The sequence below is a fragment of the Lithobates pipiens genome, unplaced genomic scaffold, assembly GCF_037356315.1.
Source record: "Lithobates pipiens isolate NorthernLeopardFrog02 unplaced genomic scaffold, aLitPip1_a1.2 Scaffold_23, whole genome shotgun sequence".
NCBI lineage: Eukaryota > Metazoa > Chordata > Amphibia > Anura > Ranidae > Lithobates > Lithobates pipiens.
Genome location: NW_027507785.1, coordinates 252,787,562 through 252,801,459, shown reverse-complemented (window position 1 = coordinate 252,801,459; position 13,898 = coordinate 252,787,562). Strand labels below are relative to the sequence as shown.

General features: G+C 40.0%; 1 pseudogene; it reads left to right on the top strand.

The window, feature by feature from the left end:
* The first annotated feature begins 322 nt into the window (after window positions 1–322).
* Window positions 323–773, top strand: LOC143927033 (cytochrome c oxidase subunit 6C-2 pseudogene; annotated as a pseudogene).
* Window positions 774–13,898: the final 13,125 nt, after the last annotated feature.

Sequence of the window (13,898 nt, the reverse complement as noted above, 5' to 3'; positions counted from 1 at the left end):
ATGACAGGGGGTTGATTATTAAGACAGATTCAGGTACTTCTGATGGTTAGAGGTAAAAATACATTTAAATGTTTTTAATTTAATTTTAATTGATTTCAGAGGTTAGATTTTTAAGCGTGCTTGACAATTTCTGTCACTAGCGTTGCAAAGTTTTATCCCTTTCTATTTTAGTAGACACTAGACAACTCTCTTTCTGTATTAACTCGTATATATGGCTACTAATGATGAATGGATTGGTTACATTGCTAACAAAGATTGGCCAATATATGGTCCGTCAAAGTTTGGATATACAGAATATAAATTATTTACAATTTTGCAGACTCGTCTCATTGAGGAAGGACACAGCTGTGGTGGAGGTTTACTGAACAACGCCATCATGTCACAGGGTCTTCTGCCTAAACCTCAGATGAGAGGCCTTCTGGGGAAGAGGTTGAGAGTCCACATTTTTGGAGCCTTCGTCTTTTCCCTGAGTATTGTGGCCCTGTACAAGTTTGGTGTGGCTGAGCCAAGGAAGAGGGCGTATGGCATGGCAACTACTATAAGAATTACGATGTAGTGAAGGAGTTTGAAGCCATGAGGGAAGCTGGAGTGTTTCAGAGTGTGAGGCCTAAGGGAGAATGAGGCACCATTCCAGGAAGATTCTGAATTGCTTCATGTGCTGGACATGCTTGATGTATATTGTAATATCCAGTGCAAGTGAACACCGCTGGACTTCTTTCTACTATTCTGTAAATGTGTTTAAATAAAACGTTTAAAATCCTGAAAAAAATGAAATAAAACTAAGCATGCCAATGACAATTGTGGGAAGTTGGACATGCAGGTACAATCTGACCACGTAAAGTCAAAAGTCATATAAATATCAATTTCCTAGGGGTATATCTGTATGTGAGTAGAAATTAACCTCCCTGGCGGTATGATTCAGTCTGGAATTAGGTGCTGAAAGCGGTACAATTATTTTGCACGAAAATCTGGCTTTTATTTTGTAGTCCTGTAATTCTTAGGAATAACGCTCTTAAATCTGTTCAAACCAGAGTCTAGCAGACATCCCGGGTATGATAAAGTTTATAATATAATAAAGAATAATAAAAATTATTCAATAATGTAATCAAATCCAAAAACACTGAAAAATTGACACTTTTTGGTTGCTATGGACAATCTCCAAATTCCAGGCAGTAAAAAACAGTATTTATAATATAAAAGTGCATGCAGGGCACTGCACAAACCACTAGGCACAAAGGGGGTGTGTATTTTTTAATACAGCACTGTAATCTGTATTAGCTGTGTGCTGTGTGTGTTTTGTGTGTTTTTATTTTTTTGAATTTGCCGCCGTTCTCCGCTCCCGTGAGCCGTAACGCCGCAGGGAACGTAGCTTGGCGGCATTCGGCACTGTGAATCGTCAGTAGACGGCTCGATCACACAGCGCGGCGGACATCGCTGGATCCAGGGGACAAGGTGAGTAACTCTCCCTGTGTCCTCCCCTGCATCGAGCGAAGCCATCCCGAGTCTGGCTCGGGGTTACCGCTCCTATCAGTATATTCCTACCCCGAGCCAGACTCGGGATTACCGCTAGGGGGGTTAAAGAAATGTCCAAGGCCAGATACCCCTGGACCCAGATTACATTAAGGCAACAATAGCATTAAATATTCTGATGGATCTTTCCCACAAATATCTACTGGCTGTCACAGTCCACTAGTGCCTACAAACATACAATTTTCGCCCAAAATGGCTGAAATCAACCATGGGAATTACATTTCTGTGACTAGCTTTAGTGGCATCCTCCTTTCAAAATTCAGCGTGTGGATATTTTAATATAGCATTTTTCTTCTATTCAGAAATAAAATAAAATATTTTAAGAGTGCCTGCCTCAAGAAGCCATAACAAGCAGGTATGTACAGGTACAATAAGAATGGCAGCCAAGCAGCAGTCTGGGCTGTAGGTATCAATACGCAGCGAGAAGTGGGAGTGTGTAGATATCACAATATAGTTAGATATATGTGTGTAGACATCTCGCACTTCAGGAGTAGAAAGTGCAGATAACTCTACGCACCGAAGGCTGTTCAATTCCCTTCATGGTAAGGTATAAATAGCTCATAACACATTCTGCAAGGTGTGAGAAAGACATCTGATTTTCAGGCTCCATATCTGTGGCTTTCCTATTGTAATGCAAATAAATACAGTGCAAACAGCAGCGTATAGAAAGCAATACGTCAAATAGAGGAGGGTAAAGGACTCCTGTGTTAACAAGAATTTTTTGAAAAGTATAAGATCTTGCTGACAAGCTGCATTAAATATTAATTCCTCAGTCCATGGAGACCTTGTTACGCTCGTGTTTTTACCAGCACAGGTTTCCGAACAAAACCACCCAGCTGATTCAATCTCCCAGCTTTGTTCTAGTTCAGCTGCTAAAAAGCAACAGGAATATTTTACTAGCATGGAGCATAATTAAAGTGTTACTTTTTGAGTATTAATGAATATCTAGGGGGAGGAGAGGTGCTGCTGATTATGTTGTTGAGTATAGAGGCATGAGAACAAGGTCTAGGAAATTGTTCCGTTATGATTAAAATTATGGGTCATGAATATGTTCAATTATGGATTTGTTTGGGAGGTAGCATGTTGAAATGAAATATGCTTGAACCCAAATCATAACCATGATCATTGCCGTAAGCCATTTGTGGGCAAGAGCTTAGGTAAGCATTGTGAGAAGGCCAGAACCAAAGGGCAATATTTCTAAGCTGGGTTTATTTAAAAAATGACTTAAAGACGTCAGTACTTATGCTGTGAATTTTAAGGATGAATTGCTCCATAGTGCCTGCAGCTACACATGTCACTGAGGATTTGTTTTTAAGGTTCAATTACTGCTTGCTAAGAATCTATAAATTATGCTTAGGAAGAACAATTGATAGAAGAGCTATGTTGTCATGTTAGTACAGTGCAAGATTAAAAGAACATGTAACATGTTCCCAATGCTGCAGCCACTGCCCAATCCCCCCCTCTCTGTGACAGAAGTATGGGGAGGAGTCCCCTGTACTAGCTGTCAGTTTTTGAAATCAGCATGGCCGTGTGGGACTCTGCCCACATGGCTGCTTCAGTGATCGATGGTGCTGACTGCTGGTGCAATGCTTTACAGGCTTCCAAAAATAATAATAATAATAATAATAATAATATATATATATATATATATATATATATATATATATATATATATATATATATATATATATATATATATAAAAGTATTAATAATTAAAAAAATATTATTTTTTAAAAAGTGAACCTTTAACCGATATGGAGGCCCCTAGGCATTTGAAACCTTGGAGCCCCCTGGCAGATTTTTGGAAAATTCCCATGTGCGTGCCCTAGTGGGATAACATTGCAAATGGAGATGACATTCACTACTGTACATTAAACCAACATTTTTGATAGACTGACAGCTGAAAGAAGATGAGCCTCTAAGATGTTATTGTGTACATTACATTAATATAGTACTTTCTCTATAGAGTCTTTACTGTGAAGTTTTAACTTCTCTGAGTGGATTCATTTTTTTTAGATCTTTGGTAAACAATTTAAGAAAGCTTCATTCTGTTTTCAAATTAATATTAAAGTGGATGTAAATCTGATTCATGAAAATTGACCTAGGCACATATATATGTAGTGTTTACTCTCTCCAAAGCCCTAAGTCCTGTGTATTTCTGACGCTCTGTTCCTCTGTTATCAGCATGATAACTTCTGACAAGTTCTCCAACATGGCAGATAAAAGCAGCCTGAAATTAGTGTCAAGGAAGGTTGCTATAAATAGATTAGCAGAGAGCTGGTCTATTCACAGCACAGCTCGGCATGTTTCTTTCTTCCTCTGCCTATGTGGAAGGGGGGTGTGTGCCTTTCCTCCAGCTGTCACACAGTGTATGCCCAGACTCCCCTCCCACTGCTGAAAAATGAAGTAAAAATTCTAACACAATGTTCACTTTCTAAAGAATATAGAAAGCTGAGGACAGCAGATATGCATGCAAAACTTGTTTAGGAAGATTAGTTTCATCCCTGTGTATCACCTGAGACTGTTCACCTCACTGTGTATAGGAGAGGGTTTACCTTCACTTTAATTTGATCCATTGTCATAGAGCCCTTAAACTGCATGGAGCCCATAGGCTAATGCCTAATCCGCCTATCTGCTAATCCAGCACTGTGTTAGTACATTGGGTGGGTGAGGGAAGATGAATCATTCATACACAACTGTCTGCTTTCCAATTTGTATGCCAAGTCTAATACTAGTGACATATTTAGAGGAAAATATATCTTTATTGTTTATACAGATCAAAAGTATAGAAGAAAAGAGGCTTCATTATATAGTCAAAAAGAGTCAATAGTAGGAAACTGGGACATAACAGTGTCCAGGGGAAAAATACATAATAAAACGGGCATAAAGCAGCACAGATTATAGTATGGGCAATGATTGTCAACATAAAGAGCCCATACCCATAAAACAGTACTATCGAGGGTGGTTGCGAAAATAAAAGGTTGGTCCTAGTAACACATTTAGATTTAAAGGGAAAGAACATCTGTAATAGAAGAAGAGACCTTCTATGTCTCTGCAATAAAAGCTTCTTACCTTCCTCCATGCAAACTTCTGCCTTGCTGTGTCTTGTCTGTTGGCACCACCTGGCTTGACAAAAGTCGATTGTTCAATTGACTATAATTGAAGGAGCCAAGAGGGAAACTGTCAGCTGAACAGTGGCTGCATCCAATGAGATATAGCCACTGTTTGGGTATACTGACAGTCGCAGGTTTTGGCTGTCAGAATACAATATCCAGCAGCCAAAGATTCTCCCATCTGTGCTGTTTAGAGTTGCTAGCGGAATCGGTTCGATTTTTTTGGCATATTTGTTTTAATACTATTATATATATATTGTTTTGTGGCCAGTGTGCACCAGAAGAAATTCCGTGTAATGCTTCTGGATGCTGTGATCCAACCAGTGACTAAGACCCCTTTCACGCTAAAAAAAGCACTTGAAAAGCTCACAAAAACCTATTTCCATTAAAATCAATGAATGCTTTCACACTGGGGCAGTGTGCTGGTGGGGCGGTGAAAAATGCCCCTCTCCATTGAAATAAATGGAAAGCTTGTGAAAAGCTCCTGAAAAGCTCTTCAAAAGCTCCTGAAAAGCTCTTAAAAAGCACTCAATGTTTTACTGGAAATTTAGAAGTGCCTCAGTGTGAAAGTGGCCTTATAGCCAGTGAGTTGTAAGATCACTGTGTGAGTTTTGGGTATTCTACCTCCTTTGTCCACCTGTCTTACCTCAAGTTCAAATAAAACATTGAAAATTACTTTAGGTGTGGACCAATTTCCTTCAAGACTAAGTTAATGTAATTTAACCTGGGTATTAGGATTGTTAAATAGGTCATATAGGGGAGTTCCTCTTATTTCCACAAGACCCCATTAGATCTAAACACTATAGCCCTAGGAACATCAGGATGTTGAATCTAAAAACCCCACTTACAAAGACTTAAGATGCCCTGTCTGCCCAGGTCCTGCAGGGGTAAGCAACCTTGGCCCTCCAACAGTGGTGAATCTACAAGTTTCTTAAGACACTGCAAGACCCTGACAATCATAGGCATGACCCCTAGAGGCAGAGGCATGATGGGATTTGTAGTTTCACCACAGCTGGTGTGCCGAGGTTGCCTACCTACCCCTGTGCTACGGTGTTGGGATGTAATGGTTGCAAGGTAAGGATCATCTCACATACCATCACCAACCTCGACCCACAGAAACACCTGTACACTTTTATACAGTACCATTGTGCTGGGATAAATTAACTGCGACGTGCACATGCACGGGATTTACATCTTCCAGGGCTAGCCAATCATGATGGCCGAAGATGCTGGAAGAAGACTAAGCAAAGATGTTGGCCCCAGCGAGAGACTTTGCTGAAATTGCATTGAAGTATGGAAGGTGGGTGTACTAGATTTTATTTCTTCTTTACTGCTCAATGTTAATGCTCAAACTAATTACTGTTACTCTGATGATGTAATTGTGCTGAGTGCAATGATGTCATTACACATTGATCACTCAGATTCCTTATTTGGACTGGAATAAGCTAGGTGGAATGAGCTAGTATGATGCTACTGACATATGGTATAGCTTGTAATAATAAATTACCCAGAACGCCACTGAAGGCGGGAGAGAACATGTAATGACACTGTTATTATTACAAAGTAATACGTATACGTATATGGTTTATGGTAGAACAGGCCTGTAAGAAGCTTTCATTTGAAACACACATTTATATTTATTAGGTTCCATGTAACAATACTTTTACAAGCTTTCCTTTTCATTTTTATTTCCAGATGTCCCTTGACACATCAGCAGAAAGCACAGCGCTGTGACATCAGTAGCGGCACAGACACGTTTCATTCATATGCAGAGCTGCTAGCAACATCATTGTAAATAAGAAACTGTCCATTAGTGTCACATTAAGCTCTCTCCTTTTATTAAAGCCTCCAAAACATCTCTAGATATAAATGAGAAAGGACTGACGCCGGGACATGAACACCTCTGCGGCGTGCGGGCGCAATTATTTATTTATATTGTCACTCCCTTATTTTTTTTATTTTTTTTCTGCCGCTATCCTGTTTCCCCTCCCCGCGTAATTTGCATTAATAAAGAGGCTGTTCTGCGTCGGAATGTGTTTTATCCGTATTTTTTTTTTTTAATCCCAGGGCGATCCCCCAGGAAGAGCTAAGGGAGAGATCCGCCTGTCAGCGTAGACAAGACGAATGATTCCCCGTGTCAGCACCGCGTGGTTCAACGATGACAGATTGAGAGGAGCTGTCCCTCTGCCGACAGGCGTGCTTCATTTTCAAATTAATAAATCTGAATAAAATATTTTTCCTTTCATTACGAGCAGGGCCTGTCTGACAGTTGCTGTGACAGGAGGGAGTAGCAGAGTTGATGAGAACAGCTTGCCCAAAATCCACCTGGGTTTTCTCATGTTTTATTTTTACCTACAACGCTCGGCTCGCTGTATCCCTCCTTCCGCGTTTGTGTCTATTTCGCTCTCTGTCTCGTTGCCTCATTCCCACTTTATGCCCCTGTGGTCCCCTTACCTCCTCTGTCTGAATAATTTCACCTTCATCATTTTTATATGGACACATTTCTTTTGAGAGGTTCTGCATGCCTCAGTTTGAAATGCATTACAAACTTTCATGCGGTATATATGGCGTCAAGAGTGACATGTTTGTTGCCTATCGGTCCACATAAACATTCATTTGAAAGCATTGAAAGAGAACTTTACACATAATTTAGTCACAGAAGACTGGCAGTTACAAGTGTCTTCAGATGTTTTTTTCAGAAAAAATCATATTCAACATTACATACACTATATTACCAAGAGTATTGGGACCCTGCCTTTACACACACACATGAACTTTAATGGGATCCCAGTCTTAGTCCAAAGGGTTCAATGTTGAGTTGGCCCACCCTTTACAGCTATAAAAGGTTCAACTCTTCTGGGAAGGCTGTCCACAAGGATTAGGTGCGTATCTATGGGATGGTTTGACCATTCTTCCAGAAACGCATTTGTGCGGTCAGTCATTGATGTTGGTCGAGAAGGCTTGGCTTTTAATCTGCGTTCTAATTCATCCCAAAGGTGTTCTATCGCATGCAAGCCAGTCAAGTTCCTCTACCTCAAACTTGCTTATCCATGTCTTAATGGACCTTGCTTTGTGCACTGGTCCAAATCATTTGGTGGAGGGGGATTATGGTGTGGGATTGTTTTTCATGGGTTGGGCTTGGCCCCTTAGTTCCAGTGAAGGGATACCAGGAATACCAAGACATTTTGGACAATTTCATGCTCCCAACTTTGTGAGAACAGTTTAGGGATGGCCTCTTCCTTTTCCAACATAACTGTGCACCAGTGCACAAAAAGTGAGTTGGGGGTGGAGGAAGTTGACTTGAATGTAGAGAGTCCTGATCTCAACCCCAAAGAACACCTTTGGGATTAATTAGAGTGGGCCAGGCCTTTTCGTCCAACATCAGTGCCTGACCTCACAAATGCGTTTCTGGGAGAATGGTCAAACATTCCCATAGACACACTCCTAAACCTTGTGGGCAGCTTTCCCAGAAGATTTTAAGCTGTTGTTGCTGAGGGGGAACTCAATATTGATCCCTATGGACTAAGACTGGGATGCCATTAAAGTTCAAGTGCGTGTAAAGGCAGGTGTCCCAATACTTTTGATATTGTAGTGTATTGGCTACAAAGACCCAAAAGCATGATTCCAACTCAGACAGACATATTTTTGTGATTCCACTCGCCATTGCAGTATGGATAATCTGAAAAAGACATTAGCCATACCCATATGCATTTACTTTTTAATCTAATTTTTAACTGTGCTTACATCAACTTTTAAACTGATAAAAATGTGCTAGTTGTCAATATTATTATGTCATATTATCTTAAATAATATAAAAACGAAGTTCTATTTCTGTTTTGCCACTGTGATTCTGTTTTTATCCTCTATGTGTGACCCTGAGCTGTTCCTATACTCCGTCCACTTTGAGTTACCTTTACTCTCCAAATCCCAGTCCACACATACCTCCCCACCCTTTCGGCACTGTCCTGCACCCTTTATCCCACCCCCACATCTCTACATCTCTACTCCACCTCCCTGACTACATAGCTCCAGGTGGACTGGGCAATGGGCTTCACCAGGTGGACTGGGCAGTCTACTAAACTGAACTGCCTATGCAGAATAGTGGGTAGCTCTTGGTCATCAGTGGGACACATAGACTCAGCTGCTCCCTATTTTCATCTGAAATTATTCTTGCTCCCCCTATGACATACTGTACATCCCTCACTGGCCATCTGATATTTGTCTCTCGCCAGATGCCTTACCTGTCCTAACCCCTACCACCTGCTCTCAAGATCATCCAAGCAGGCCCACCCCCATGCCCTTGCCACATCCTTCCCCCTACACTCACTACCATCCCTCAATGCCCTTTGCTCTCATCATACTTTCTGGTCTACCTCCAGCACTACCTCAATCACCATGCATAATCCCCATCCTCTCCCTCTGGCCCTCACCATTGTGTCTCCCTGCAGGGCTAGACTTGTGCACGACGGAAAATTTTGTTTAGTTTCGGTTCATTGTCATTCGTAAAATACATAATTTCATTCTGTTATATTCCTTATGTTACGTTAATAAGTTTTCAGATAATTTGTTATTTCTGTAGAGTGTCGATATTCATTATACTGAATCTCGAATCGTGTCAAATTCATTAGTTATATGTGTTATAATTTTGTTCGTATTCATTTAAATGCAATATTTATGTATGTATAAATATTTGTGATAATGATTCGTAGTTTGGAAAGTCTTTTGTTTATTGAATCTTTTAACACACACAATGACAATATCTCTTCTCCTCTGCTCAAATACAATACAACACCCTTCTCACTCAGTTCTCAGGAATGCACTTTGCCAGTAATCCAACCTCCAGCACAAAATTAATCAGCTGATTGGACTATAAGATTTACTTTGAGTTGACCTTTTGTTTCATTAGATCTTTAATGAATTACCGAATCCTTTCGAATTCATTCGTATCTGCTATCATTTCTTTTGTATTCGTTGAAATTCGATATTTATGTATGCATATTGATTCGTGATAATGATTCGTAGTTTGGAAAGTTGTTTGGTTATTGAATCTATTAACACACACAATGACAATATCTCTTCTACTCTGCTCAAATACAACACCCTTCTCAATCAGTTCTCAGGAATGCACTTTGCCAGTAATCCAAACTCCAGCACAAAATGAATCAGCTGATTGGACTGTAAGATTTACTTTGAGTTGACCTTTTGTTTCATTAGATCTTTATCAAATTATTGAATCATGTCAAATTCATTTGTTATATCTGCTATAATTTCTTTTTGTATTAGTTGAAATTTGTTATTTTTTTATTTAGACATGCGGGTGCATCCAAATGTCCAAAAGATGCAAAATTCGGCCGAATTTCGATTTGTTACGAAACGAATTGCACAAGCATAATGTATGCCTAATACCCTACTTATCATAGTACCCCCTAAACCTATCTATTCCTGCCTGCCTGAACTCCCCGCCTACCAATGACATTTATCCACCCATCCCCAAACATCTTATCCACTGTTAATATTCAATTCTTCCCAGCTGCCTTACTTGCCTTATCAGTGCCCCTACTTTTACCACCACATCTGCATACCGCTGTCACCTCTACATTTTAACAATCACTGCTATTCTCCATTACCCCAGTGATGACATCCATTTTGGAGCTACAGGTTGAGGCACAGGCATTAGGTGGAGCTACAGCAGTGAAATTATCACGCCCGTCGGGGGTGTTAGATGCAACTTATATGTTATGATGTTTTTTGGTCATTTTATGTTAGTAGACGCCTAATTTGAAATAAATGATGTTCCTTTTACTGCACCATGAATGATCTTCATTTTACATGTGTTATGAATTATGACATGAGCTACTGTGGATCGATGTAAGTGATGGTGTAAGTGGCATTCAGTGGCAGAGCTAGCAAATGCATACCTCACATTCATCCATCCTTTCCGCTGGAGTTCAATCTTCCACTCATCTACCCATTCCCACACTAAGCCCCTAGTAGAATAGGAGATGATCATCCATCCATCCATCTAGGAATTTCTCCCTAAAAGTGCAGCTGGACCTCTTTTAATTTGAGGTCTGATGGTCTGGTAAGCAGTCTTTAGTTATAAGGTGGTGGTGAAGAGCTTACAAGATCACTTGGTTCAGTTCCTTGGTCTTTATTTGCACTTTATTTTGACTTCTATTACAGCACTTTATTTATTTGTTTTGACTTTTTCTGTTAGATTTAATGAAATTCTGACTTTTTCTTTAATCAACACTCTTAAGAACTTTATGATTTTGCACTTTATGATTTATTTATTTTTTCATTATTGATCTTTATTATAAGAATTTCTTGTACAAACTAAATCAAAAGAGACATAGATCAGTACAAATAATGCCATTGTTCACCAATAGGAGATTGGATCCAGCAAAGGAAGGCATTAGAATAGTCAACTTAGAAATCAATCACAAAAAGAAAGAAAACTGGGGGATGGAAAGGTTAATGAAGATTGAAGTGCATGGTGCAGGAGGTAAGGAATAAGAAGAGGGTAAAAGGGTGGGGAAGGATGGTATAAGGGTGGAAAATTGCTCATATAATAGCTTTGTATAATACTGGTACCATATAACACAAATTTAAAGCTGCATCTTGTTTATGAACAGAAGGGTTGTCCCTAAATATTTTTCTAACTGGGAGCAAAAACTAGAGAGAGCATGAGAAACATCGACAATTCCCAACCGCGTTTCTGTCATCTTTGGTCCAATACGTCCAGTTGTCCTTAAATATAAAGGTTTTGCCCTGAATTAGGGCAACATTTTCTCAAAGCTAGGATGCGTATTCAAAAAGTCTATGACTGTAATGAGAGATGGAGCACAATCTGATTTCTATGCAGAGGGCGAGTACCACCATATATGGCCAATGGATCTCATGTACCCGCAATTCCTCCAGTATAATGGGGATTGTGTACCAGGAAATCGGCTGTCTAATACTTGCGGTGTAAGGTACCACCTATGTATTACTTTTTGTACTGTTTCTCAGTGACAGATACAGCAGGATACTTTTTTAGGTTGATAAAGAGCTTGTTGTCATTGCTGTTCCCATAAAATCATGGCTGGGAGCTTGTCGGTAGCATCTTAGAGAATATACCTGTTTATTTCAGGGAGATCCCATGTTCAGAAGGTTTTTCAAAGGTGAATAATGTGAAGATTCATTTTAATAGAAGACGATCTTCCCCTCTTTTCAAGGGAGACAAGAGCTGTGGGATTTGTAAAGTCTTTATGAGGGATGTCAGGGGTTCTGGTTAGGTCTCGGAAGGAGTGCATTTGTTGCTGATCAAATAGTTGAGTTAACAAGTTGAGTCCCTGGCTTCTCCACAAGGATATTTCTAAGTCTGGGATTAGGAAAGATATTGATGAAAGCAGAATGTTTGAGTCTATCAATTTTGTGGTCACAGCCGAAAAACTCATGTCTGGATATTGGCATTGGCTGTGTCCATGAAGGACCTTTAAAGGAGGCTTTATGAGTTATGCCGCGTACACACGACCAGACTTTTCAACGGACTAGGTCCGACGGTCTTCCCGACTGACTTTTGGTAGAGGTCCGACGGACTTTCTGAACAAAACAGACTTGGCCACACATGACCCAACTAAGTCCGTTCGAAAGTCCGTTCGTTTTGAACGTGATGATGTAAACGGGACTAAACAAGGAAGTTCAATAGCCAGTAGCCAATAGCTGCCCTTGCATCGTATTTGGTCCGTCGGACTAGCACACAGACGAATGGTTTTCCTGATTTTTAGTCCGTCTGACTTGAGTCCGTCAAATAGATTTGAAACATGTTTTATTTCTAGGTCCGTCTGACTTTTGGAGGAAAAAAAGTCAGCTGGAGACAACACACGATCGAATTGTCTAAAGGATTCCGGTCCGCTGGACCAAGTCTGCCGGAAAGTCCGATCGTATGTACACAGAATTAGCATAGCAGCCCCTAGCAACACCTGGAGATCAGAGGATAAGGCTTGCTGCTGAGGGCGACCACCAGAATTTAGTTTAGTGTAAAATTGAGCCCTTATAGATTAAGCACAGTCAGGAGCCCCTAATTCTGCATGGGAAACAAGTGTAAACAAAGACTCTTTACTCACTCTTGCTTTTTTGTTTCTGCATACGAAGGTGTTCACTACTTTTTGCAAAGTCTTAAGGTAAGATGTTAGTATAGGGAGGGGAATTGTTTAAAAAAGTACAGGACATGGGGCAAAATAAACATTTTGGAGAGAGTTATTTTTCCTGCCTAGGGGCTGTTGCTTTTTTTTTTTACAAGCTTTTAGAGAGGTTCTGAGAGGTAAGAGTGAGTAATTTGTCCTAAAAATATGGCTTTCAGGGGATGTTAGTTTGCTACTCAAGTATGCTACTTGGGATGCACTTTATTAATTTGTATGATATCTATCATGTTATGTATTGTTATAAATTATTAATGATATATGTGATTTATGGTATGGCAGTGCAACATAGTTTGTTGGTTTCATATTAACAATCGCCTCTTAAGCTCTCATTACAACATCTGAACATCCTCCTTTCTCTCAGCACCATACATGCACATTGCTGCCATTCTGTTTCTCACCACCAGCCTTAACCTTAATTAAAGTGTAGCTAAAGGCAACACTTTTTCTTTTAGTTTTGGATAGAGTGGAGAGGGATTAGAACACTTGTCAATCTGTTATTCCTGTCTGTGTCCCTGTTAGGGAAATTCACCCTCTATTGTTCCATTATTGAAAGTGAAAGTAAAAGAAAATCCTAAATCTTCCACTGGGGACACTAGTTTTGGTGAATGGCTGGTCCACAAGAAGTTCCCTTGATTTGCAGGGATTTCCTCTCACTTTCTGTTTGGTTATGGGACAGGAAGTGAAGAGAAATCTCCACAATGGGACACACAAGGTGAAGAAATATCTGACATGGGTTATAACCCTCCCTTGCTCTATCCAAAATGAAAAAAAAAGTTTTGCCTTTAGTTCTACTTTAAGCCTTGTTCTACTTCCTACATACTTTAGCTCCTCCTGCACTGAGGCACTCCTCACTGACAACATGCAGTGAGAATGCAAATATTGCTTTAATAAAATGAATATCCACATCACTGGCAAGTAGGAGTATAGTGATGGGAATACTGCTGCTATGCACTGTACAGTCGTAAATAGATATGAGAAATTCAAAATTTGGCTATCAATGTTTCAGAGGAAGTGTTTCCCATAGACATGAGATGACCCCCATCTCATACCCACAATGTCGACAGGTTC